This window comes from Haliotis cracherodii, unplaced genomic scaffold (genome assembly GCF_022045235.1).
Source record: "Haliotis cracherodii isolate W230 unplaced genomic scaffold, xgHalCrac1.p SCAF_11, whole genome shotgun sequence".
NCBI lineage: Eukaryota > Metazoa > Mollusca > Gastropoda > Lepetellida > Haliotidae > Haliotis > Haliotis cracherodii.
Window position 1 is genome coordinate 28,212,846 of NW_027266266.1, and position 12,497 is coordinate 28,225,342.

The following is a 12,497-nucleotide window of genomic DNA, read 5'->3' on the forward strand; positions in this document are numbered from 1 at the left end:
ATGGAAGTGAATGAGTGTTCTGTGGTCTTAATGTATTAATGAGCCAGTACCTGTACATGAGTGGATGAGGCACGCAAAGAATTATCCACTTAGAAAGGTACATTAATTTATTTAAGCTGGCTACTGTTGGGGAAGATGTCGGGAGGCCGAAACAGACCTTTTCACTCCAACTGAGAGGGTATCGTTATGACCAGTGGAATGGCTAGGAGCCGTTATGGACTACACCATCACAAACATCAGTCATGCCAAGAGCTTCTGAGAAGGGGTTCAGTGCAAAGGTGTACATGGTACTGTTGATTGGTGCACCACTTTCCGTCATCACATTTAATTATCACTAGCCAACCAACACATTAGCCATGTACAGCATATTTCAATAAATGGACCTTATGAGCATACATAAGTGGTACGGTATATTGGCCTTAATGAGGCACGTCGTAAAGATATGCGGAAGAAGAAATCAAAGCCTATTTATTTCCCTTCAGATTACCTTAAACAAGATTAATAGTCCATCATGATATATGTATGTACTTTACACACGCAGTTCTGAGAAAATACATTCCAAAATGTTCATTTTACATAATATAGTTAGGCTGTGGTCATGTTCATACAAGATATACTAGAACTTCCTTCTGCTATGGCAACCATGTTGGAATTTTTAGTTGCCCCCATATCTTAAGATATTAGGAATGTCATAACCTACAACTGTGACAAGTTTATGTTAAAAAAGTGAACACCTTTTCACGGAACGGCTGAACTAATAGGTTGAAGTAATTGGGCAGGCAATGTGGACTGACTGTGCTTGAGTGGATTTGAGTTTCCCATCATCAGTCCATGACTGGAATATGTTGGATGACACTTTAACATGTACTGAATCATTAAAACAACTGGTAAAGAACTACAAAAAATATATTATCAGCAATGTAATACTTTATTTCAATGTTATGGTACTACAAAAAAAACTATAATACACTGTAAAATGACTCAATTGTAGCGACCTAAATGAACATACGTTTGATCGTTTAATTGTTAATGATCCTAATTGTAGTTGTGGTCAGAACTACAAAGATAAATCATTATTATTTATTGCAAAGTAAAACATAGGTACATAAGATCAATTGTTAATTGTTCCTTTTGCATAAGAGGTTATGATCTTAAAACCGTGTTCTTCTGAGGCAGATATTAGACTGATAGAATCTGTTCATGCATATTTTACCCTACTATTAACAAGGGGAAAATGAACAAAGTTTGACAAATATTTTATTACGATTAGATACCACACATTCAGAATTGGAAATTGTGACATAAGGGAATATTACAACTAACGACCTCGTTCCATTGTCTTTGGACTGACAAGGGTCACCCCGATAACGCCTATCGGTCTGGGTCCGCATCTCTCAGGGTGCAGGTCTGATAGAGTTAGGCAAACACATATAAGACGTTAATATCCTTATCATCCACACTTATCAAATCACTCGTACCACCTATACATTCGCTGCATGCTAGCAACTGGTAAACTATTATTCTTACTAAACTTCACTCATAAACACCTTTATCATCAATGCCTCGGTCAAATTAAATTATATAGTTCAGTCTAGAACTAAAATTCACAATAACAACTTTATCGTCAGTTTTAATCAGTCAATGAGATTATCTGTAGTTGCTAGAATAGGTATAAATACGGACGACAGACAGTCACAAATCATTCTGTGCCTATCTAATAAACTGACAGTTTATTCACTCAGGTAAGAAACGTTACGATCTTGTACAATGTTAATTCTAAACTAAACTGAGGGCCAAAAGAAACGTAACCAACATTAACTGATTTGCCACTTTGAAACAAAGATGCCAACCTGTTCAAAAACAGTAAAAAAAAACATCTCACGAATACAGCCTTCATGTTCTCTGTCGATATTTGCACGTGCTTTACGGATTTTGGGAGATATTGGTGTTTTTCAGCAATTTTTTAAAACATTCTTTCCCAAATTATCGTGCAATTTCCGGGTATAAATTACGCACGTCTCTGTTCCCTATCATTGTATGCGATGATTAACACCAACGAACATGCCAAGACTGACCGCTGTCCAGAGGGAGAGAGCCATGATGGGAGCGACACAGAGAGCGGTTGCCATTAACATGAACTGCTCCAGGATGACCATTACCAGACAGGTCGCACGTCTCCGACAGACTGGCAGAACCGCAGACAGACCACGGAGTGGCAGACCAAAGGATGACCGCTTTTTACGGGTACTTCATCTAAGGAACAGATTTCTTACTGTGACGTCAACAGCTTAGGGCATCCGGTCAGCAGACAAATAGTGACCAGACGACTACGACATTATGGTCTCCGGGCTTATCGCCCTTTCAAGGGCATGACCTTGACCCGTCAACATCGACGTGCCAGATTGACGTGGTGCAGGCAAACTCAGCGATGGCAACACAAGGAATGGCGGCGAGTGCTGTTTAGTGACGAGAGCAGGTTCCAACTCTTCAAACCTGATAGGTGGACGCGAGTTTATCGACGACGTGTTGAACGTACGGCTCCTTGTTGTGTCCAGGAGGTGGAACCTTACGGGGGCGGAAGTGTGATGGTCTGGGGCGGCATTTGCGGGGACGAGAAGACGGAACTTGTCATCACCGAAGGCAATCTGACAGCACAACGCTACATTTGCAATATCTTACGGCCAGTGGTTCTTCCTTTCATCCAGCGTCAACAACGGACGGTGTTCCAACAAGATAACGCCACACCCCATAAAGCCCGTATTACTAGAGACTTCCTCAACGCCAACAACGTGACTGTCCCTGTCGTGGCCAGCTCGATCACCAGATCTGTCATCCATAGAACATCTCTGGGACCAGCTGGGGCGTCGTCTTCGGAAACGTCAACATCCTCCCTTCACGAGACAGGCGTTGATCGTTGTCCTCCGCTAGGAATGGAATCGGATACCTGCAGTCGATGTGAGGACGCTTGCCTACTCAGTTCGACGCCGCATTCGAAGATGCATTGCCGCTCATGGAGGTCATATCCCGTATTGAACGGTCTGGGCCGTCGTCACCTTAAAGTTGTAACCAATGTTGTTGATCGAATACTGGATGAATGACCCCTTGTCAAGAAATGTTCCTGTTGGAGGTCAAGGACGTTGTTGTTGAATTAGTAAATTCGCATTTTACTGTTCTGAATGATGAATTTCTACAATACAATTGTTATTGCTGCTTCAAATTGTGTTGGTCATATCTTATCCTAGAAATATCGTTGGTAACGTTCCTTTTGGCCGTCTGTTTATATGCTATTACCCATGGCAAAACCTGCAAGTATAATTGGGAACTGAAAATGTCACACTTTAGTGTATATCTTAGATATTTCTATGCACTACTTCTGTGTATAGATTATGTCAATTGTGTTTACTGTATTACGCTGTTTACCGTTTGCAATAGGTATTGTGGCTGAACTGAATGTATCTTGTGTGAATGCCCGCTCGGGTAATGTATTAGCTAGAGTGTGTCGGGTATACGATACTGAACCAAATTAAAAACTTCACAATCCTAAAATTTTAACATTTTGACCAGTTATCATTGTGGGCCATTATTGTGTATTTAAAAAGTAGTGGTCACGTATTGTCTTCAGATAACACCCGTTTTTGTGCAGGCGAATCGATCAAAATCATGTGCACAGCACTATAGTGGCAAAAGTGTTTTTTCACGTGCAACTGGTCACGTGGCCATAATACCGCACGTGTTTTCAGCCATACTTGTTAGCAGTCATTAACAAAAAAAGAAAAACACAAGAAACAAAAGTTTTTACGGCCATTTGTCATGCCACGCCTTTCAAATGTGCAACGTGAACGTGCCATCGGCATGTTGCAGACGGGAACGTCCGTAGCTGAAGTGGCAAGGACGATGGGTTGTAGTCGACGGACTGTTTATGATTTACAGACGCGTCTACAGCAAACGGGTACCACTGCTGATCGCCCTCGGCCAGGTCGACCACGTGTGACGTCACATGCAGAGGATCGTCAGATTGTCTTACGTCACCTCAGTAATCGATTTTAGACGGCTACATCCCAGAAATGAACTGTTTAGGGGTAGACTGAGTGCGCAAACTGTTCGAAACCGTCTGAGAACTGCTCATCTTCAAGCACGATGGCCATACTGCGGGCTGATTCTGACTCAATTACACAGACGTCAACGTCAATTGTGGGCACAGCGAAACTTACGATGGGCTCAGAGGAATTGGAATCAAGTCGTCTTCAGTGATGAATCCCGATTTAATCTTCGATTTCCTGATGGTAGGGCGAGGATGTGGAGGCGCCGTCATGAACGTTACACCCATTGTTGTGTACAGGAAGTTGACAGATTTCGAGGCGGAAGTGTCATGGTGTGGGGTGCTTTCTGTGGCAATGCACGTTCCAGGCTTCTTGTCACCCGTGGCAACCTCAAGGCTGCTGCTTACCGCGACCAGGTACTGGCACCAGAACTTCTGCCTTTTAGGGCAGCACATGGACCCGGTTTGATCTTCCAACACGACAATGCCAGACCCCACACAGCAATTTTGACAAGGAATTTCCTTCAGAATGCAGGAGTCAACCTCATGGACTAGCCGTCAAGGTCTCCGGACCTCAATCCCATCGAACACGTCTGCGCACTATCCAGAACCAACCACAGAATTTGCAAGATCTTGGCACCATTTTGCAGCAACAATGGCGTCGTCTTTCCAATCATGTGTTCACAAGCATCACAAGGTCCATGCGGAGGCGTTGTGTGGCAGTTGTCAACGCACATGGTGGCCATACACGCTACTGAACTTGTGTGCCATCAGATTTTCGTGCTTGGGACTTATGATTTAAACTGTTGATGTTATTACCGAATACCGTAGGTGCTTGGAACAAATTATGGTTAACACCGTTAATTAAAATCCTTCTTTGGACATTAATGATTAAAAATTACCTTCTCTGATACATTTGTCCGTTGTATATCATATATGGGATTACTTTTAAAAATGTGAAGTTTTTAATTTGACTCAGTATGTATTCAATCACATGTAAACTGTTGTATTACGTTTTGTACCTTGGAATATGTTGTGTGACTAATGTTGTACATGTATATATCTTGTGTAATGATTCCATACAATATTCATCTAATGTTCTTCACATATATGTACCTCTATAACTGATTGTAAATCTTCTCTAATAATTCATTATAAATTGATTCTGTGGCTGTCTAATAAACTGAAAGTTTATTCACTCGGGTCTTGTGTTGCTGTGTGGGTTGGTCGTGTGCAGTGGTACCTCTGCTGATTCCCCTCACCCGTTGTAATACTAGCAAATCACTTAAAAAGCCTTTGTGCACTTACATATATTTGATGTTGAACCTTTTATCAACCACGGTGTGTTGTGATATATTATATAATATTATGTTATATATTGTATTGGAGAAGTCTTCAAATAGACATTGCGCCAGTAGACCAAGCCATCGTGGAGAAAAAAATAAATATTGTTAAAACCACATGCATAGTCATACATCATATATGGGTATTCACATATGACCATTGATAAGTCTGTCTTTATCTCTCATCAGCCCCTAGTCGACTGCAACATAGCGACGTATTCCAGATGGTTTTCTAGGGTGACCACACTGCTGGGTATGTTCAACACGGTTTCATAGTCAAGTATGTTGGGGTGGCAGGTAGTCAAATGATACATCTACATTGTATACATTATACATTGTACATCTCCCAATGCACGACGTAATTACAATAGATTAGGTTAATATTTTTGGAAGCCAGTACAATTTTGCTGAATAAAGACATAAAGCTGACGATACTGATGTTTAGCAGTACATGATTGAACTTATATAAACAATTAGTGCACCATAAAATTCCAATAGACAATGACTATAAAAAAAATCACAACACCTGATGCATAGAGATCACATCAGCATATATACAGGACAGCAAAGCATAAACCAACTGTGCAGCGCGCAGTCACAATACTGGCGCCCATGTGCGCTCAATAATGGACACTAAGCTTTGATTCCCTCAAATAGTAAAAGGTGATCTGGGAAATACGTAATCCATACATTAGGTCATGTGGGTGGTATCAAAGTGTAATATTAAACAAGAGTCATCATGAGAGGACATATCCTCCCAATCCGGTGCAATTCTGAAATGGAGTTTGGCTACGTTTACCCCACTTTGGTTCACTGCTATTGGATCATTTCATTTCAGTGAAGGAAAAGGTGATGCTGTTCTGTATGTTTCAACAACCCAAATAATCACAAGACCCCAGTGTACCACTAGACTTGGTATACTAAGTTAATAACATGATAAAATATGCACATTGATACAAACATCAACAGTTAAATGTAAAGTTGTTGTCAGACACTTTACTTACATCACATGCAGCAGTCTCCGTCGGTGCTCAGAAAGTAACATTCATGATGAAGTATCTGTGTACGTTGCTTTACTGTAGCCACATCCTATTCACCTTTGCTCACATTATCTTCGTTGTTATCACCGATTGTCGCAGTACATAAGTTTTTGACTGCGTGTAGCATACAATACATATTATAAATTAAACAAGACTGCCTGTACGTTGGAGTTTGATTTAAATGACACTGACCTATGAAGTACTAAGGGATCACCCGTGATGTCGCGTGCGCATTGGTGTCAGTATTTAAATATGGTTGTTGAAGATACCCGAGGGAGAGAGTGGGGATGAGATCCCTCAGTACTTCCTAGATCAGTGTAACTTAAACCAAACTGCAACTTACAGGTAAGTCTCGTTTACTTTATAACCTCCACCTCCCTATGCCTTACTTGGAAATTGGAACTTTACATTGAGAAACATATTTTCTCAAAGGCAGTGAAGGGTCACACAACCATGCATGAGAACGACTGTACACTGATCTACTAAGCACCTCTGGTTGCGATGCAAGCAACACATCTTCGTCTTATGGAATGGACCAGGAGTCGCACAAAGTCATGTGGAATATCTGTCCATATCTGCTGGAGCATGTTTCGAAGTTCCTGGAGTGTCTGTGGAACACGTGGTTGACGTCGAGGGCGCCGATCCATCTCATCGATTGGTGAGAGATCAGGGGAGCGAGCCGGCCAGGGGATGACATTCACATTGTTTTATTGAAGAGAATCCTGAACAAGTCGAGCAATATGAGACCGGGCGTTGTCATGTTGAAAGGTAATGCCTGGGCCATGACGACGCAAAAACGGTAGAACAACAGGGCCGATGATCTCGTCGCGGTAGCGCTGTTCATTGAGATTTCCCTCTACCACTATCAAACGGGTCCTCTGTCTTGCTGTAATCCCACCCCATACCATAACGCTGACGCCCCCAAACCGATCTTCTTCCATGACACAATGATTGACGTAACGTTCACCTCGACATCGGTACACTCGAATCCGTCCATCGCCATGGCTGAGGTTAAAACGGAACTCGTCAGTGAATAGAACTTGTCCCCACTGCATGGCCGTCCAGCGTAGACGCTGTCTGCACCACTGTAGACGTGCTTGACGGTGGTTTCCTGTCAAAATGGGACGTCTGGCGGGTCTTCTGGCGACAGTGCCTGCACATCTGAGGCGACGACGTACGGTTTGAGAAGATATTCGTCGAAGGCCAGGGATTCTTCTTGCAGTCACTGTTGCTGGCTGGAATCGATTTCGTAGGTGTGTTGTTCGAATCCAGTTGTCTTGTCGATTATTGGTTACGCGTGGCCTGCCACTCCGAGGATGGTCTCTGACTGCATTCGTCTATTGTCAACGTTGCCATAAACACCAAATGGTGTTTCTGTGGACGTTAAATTGTTTGGCAACATCACGTTGACTCGATCCTGCTTCAAGCATACCAATGGCTCGCAGACGCTCATTTTCGGACAGGCGTGGCATTTCGTAATGTTGTATTATTGCGTAATTTTGTTGTTTTTCTGAGAGGTTGTTGTCAGTACGATGCTAAACAATGCATATGGAATCCCGTTAACGCACGTTTTTATACCCATTCTTTGGTAGTGAAATGCATGGGGCTTGCATAAAAGTAAACTTTTGCATGGAATGCATGCTTTTCTGTAGCAGTTGCGTTTTTGTGACTTGATTCCATACATGTACTACAATATTGAAAACCAAACTTTACTTGTTTGAAAAATACACTAAAATATTGTTGTCACAGGATTTTTTGTTGTTGAGCATAATATTACTTAGTTGTTTGGCGGAAGTGTCCTTGCCTTGACACTGGCTTGTTGTTTAAATAGTGTCTAAATATTGTCTAAATGCAGTCACTGCTCCATCCTGCAGTTCTCCAAATAGTCTGCAAATGCACTTTGTCACAAGCAGCTGATCTAACACTATGTGGAGTGATGATTGACATGTTTATGCTTGCCCTTATCAACACATTTCTGATCCATCTGCAAATAGTGTCCTTTTTTTACCCCTTTTTGGCGCCTTTTAAAAACTAAATGATGAGTGGTCTCTGGACGCATGCTGGTCATAATAAGACACTATTAATGTCACACCACACACTTGGATCTGAGAATCCGTGAATCCCTTTGATGTTAAGCAGGTCGGGATTGTTTCAGCAAATCCCCAAATCTTCTTTTTACACTATTATCTGTGATATCTATATTCCTACAGGCAATCAAATTAAGTTCAAGTCTAATGTATTACGGTGAGCACTGCATTGATATTGTGATGTAAGGTAAGTTGCATTTATTTCAAACTGGTTGATGTGTTTGTCTTGCACCACAGTCCACCAGTCTTGGTCCATCCACACACTACTCCCGACCTCACCCCTAATGTGAACCCCAGATTGAACAAACAAGCTGTTTACTATTTTCAATGGTTAAATGGTAATTAGTCCTGGTATTGTTTATCCACCAGAAAAAAATCACTTTTTCATTGACTTTAGTTGTAACATCAAAGTTTCGCCTCTTGCAAGCAGTTATTAATTCAATATATTTCTAGTTGTTTAAAAATACGGTTGCATTTTTCATGCCACGTCCCCTAGCATGAAGATTTCCAATCAAAGTTGCGAACTCACGAAAGGACAACGGACATCTCCTGAGGAAAGCTTTACACTCTGTCTCAGCCTTTTCCCTAGTAAGAGTAACCGTTATGTTTTCCCAAATATATCATCACTCTTGGTGGACACAACACTGACTTTTCATGATGCACTGTATGTCAAGATCACAGATAATCTTGTATATTTTAATTATATGTTAGTACTTCAGATAGATGTATTACGGTATGGTTACATTAGTATATTAAGCTTAGCGAGTTGTTTTTAGATATTGTCAGGTAATACTATGGGAACAGGTTAGGGTCAGGGAAGCGTGACTGGGTACGGCTGATAGCTTGGGAGTTAATTGGTGTAACAATAGGGAGGTCAGGGGTAGCTTGGGCTTTGGGGTCAGTTTAAATAGCGGGACAGGGTAATAATTTGTATACTCAGCCAGAATCAGCATGGTCATGTAAGGCATGGACTAATATTGTGGGAGACTTCTACTCTGGTTGGCGTAAGTTTTTACATTTATTGTTTCATGTTGAATTGTATTTTAGAGGACAGAATTTTGAGTTATGTATTTTTTCCAAACGTAATTATATACACATATTGATGGTAATAGCGTAAAGCCACTGTAACAAATAACCACAACATGATCAAAGTATAAACAGTTCAACTCAGTAATATGTAAATCGGAGTATTGGTGCATGGCTGTATGTATTGTGAGGCAGTGACACATACCTCAGTGACTGTAATTGCTTATATTACATTGTAGTGTCCCGGAACTGGCCGGTTAACCTTAGAGTGAGGGAAGAACCTCCGATATTACGTAGGAGGAAGTAACAACCTCCAACATCACGTAAGGAGAGAAGTTCTCCGACCCAACGTAAGGAGAGAAGTATCTTCGTTTCCGTCGCACGTCGTAGGATGAACACAGCCGTGGCATCCATGTAAACAGGCACCCCTAACTCCGTGGGGACAACATCGCCTGGGTGGAAAGATCACCATTCGTTATTACGAGGAAGAATTCTCGTATGAACTGCTCAATAACATCAGAGATTCTAAAGTTCTGTATAGAACTGTTGTGACAGTGACAGTGGAGTGGCTTTGTATCTTTTGGTGTTTTTTTGTGGTTGTGTGTTGTTGTATATATATACACACACAAAGTTTTACTGTGTATTAGTTGTGTTATTCTTAGAACATCTGTATTAGTGTTAGTATTGTTAGAAGTAGACTATTAGCATTAGGATAGTGTATCATGATAGTTGTATTGTTAGTAGGAGATAGTTGTATTAGTAGTAGTAGACATTTGTACTGTTAGTATTAAGATATTAGTATTAGTAGTAGGTGGTAGTATTGTTATTGGTAGGAGAAGCTAGTTTAGTTAGTTGCGTTAGTTAATTTGGTATTAGTTTGAATTTAGATATTGTTATTGGGATTTAAAATTACTTTAAGGGAGGGAATAAATCTGTATTACAACTTCATTTGTGTTTGTGGTTGATTCAATACGTGACATTTTGGTGGCAGCGGTGGGATATTTAATTATTGTCACTATTGAATTAACTCAGACCATCATTCAATGAGAGATTAGGAGTTACTTCCTTGATGGTTTATCCTTGTAGTATTTTTTTGGCTAGAGGTGTGATAGGACCTCCGGTACCACTTCTACATCCTTGAGTGTACGTGTTAGAAGCAAGGTTGGTAGGGTGTATTTCATTTATTGGTCAGATTAGGCTATTGTTTGGAATTTTATATTTTTGGGTTCCATTCTATGCAGGAATGTACTTTTGTATAGTCTAAGTTCCTATTGGTAGCATTCATTATTCACAGTTGTCCAAGACTAAGCCTGCTGGGTTTAACTGTACTTGTACTTCATACTATCACCATACAGCTAGATATGGATCTTGAAAAGATTATCAAATTAGGTCAGAGTTTAGGGTATGAGCAAAATGATTTGAGCAAGTTTGTAAAAGAACAAACTGAGTTAGAGAGAGAGAAAGAGAAGGAAAAGTTGGAAAGAGAGGAAAGAGCAAGGGAGCGGGAAATCAAGAAATTAGAATTGGAGGAGAGAAAGGAGAGAGAAAAGTTAGAATGGGAGAAAGAAAAATTAGAATTGGAGGAGAGAAAAGAGAGAGAAAAGTTAGAATGGGAGAAAGAAAAATTAAGAGTGCAATCAGAGGAGAGAATAGAATTAGCCAAGTTAGAAAAGAGTTATGCTGGAAATTATGAAGGACAGGTAGGAGAGAAACAAACAGGTGCTGCACCTAAGATGCCTAAGATGCCTCCGTTTGAAGACCGCAATGACAACATTGATGCATATCTTCAACGGTTTGAACGGGTAAGTGTAGCACAAGGTTGGAAGCCTTGTCATTGGGCAGCATATCTTTGTACGCTACTAAAAGGTAAGGCTTTGGAAGTATACTCCAGATTAAGTGTAGATGACGCAGAAGATTATACTGCTGTTAAGACTGCGTTGCTAAAACGCTATGAAATGACAGAGGAGGGATTTCATCAGAAATTTAGGACTGCTAAAACTGATACAGGTGAGATATTCACACAGTTTGTAGTTAGAATTGAGAACTATTTCAACAGATGGATTGAGCTTAGTGGTACTCAAAAGACTTTTGAAGGTGTGAAAGATTTATTGTTGCGTGAACAGATTTTAAATGTAACTGGAAGGGATCTTAGTATATTCTTGAAAGAGAGAAAACCAAAAGATGCTATGGAAATGGCCAGACTAGCAGAACAATTTATAGAAGCCAGAGGTACATGTCCTGTTAGATATGGTAAGCAAGGCAGTTTTGGTCAACATGACAAAACAGAGGTCCGAGGTAAACCAGGAGAGAACAAGGCGCCAGGTGGTACAAAACCCAAACCATTTATTCCTATTAAAGAAAGGACAGGTTACAACTGTAGTCAAATTGGACATTTGGCAGCACAGTGTAAGAAACCCAAATATAACGTGGCAAGTATCCAAGTAAGTGAATACACCAGTAACGTGTCTGCAGTCCTTCCAGATGGTACAGATGTTGAGGCAAGAATACCTGAAGTTGTAGATGGTGATGCCACAACTTCAGAGAGGGTGAGTGAACCAGATGTAGCCTGAGGAAGCATGTTTACTACAGACCACAACATGCCTATTCACAAGGGAAAGGTAAATTGCAAGCCAGTGGATGTCCTGAGAGACAGTGGCTGTACTGGCGTAATAGTGAAGAGGTCAAAGGTAGAGGATGAATGTTTGTCCTCAGAAACACAATCTTGTAAGTTGGCTGATAGTAGGGTGCTAATACTTCCCGTAGCATGGATTACCGTGGACACACCCTTTTATACTGGAAAGGTAAGAGCTGCATGTATGGACACACCACTCTGTGACCTGATATTAGGCAATATTCCAGGAGTGAGAGAACCAAGCGATCTAGATCAGACGTGGGATAAGGATGATATCCAGATGGTAAGTGCTGTGGAAACAAGAGGCCAAAGAAGAGTAAGACAAGAAGG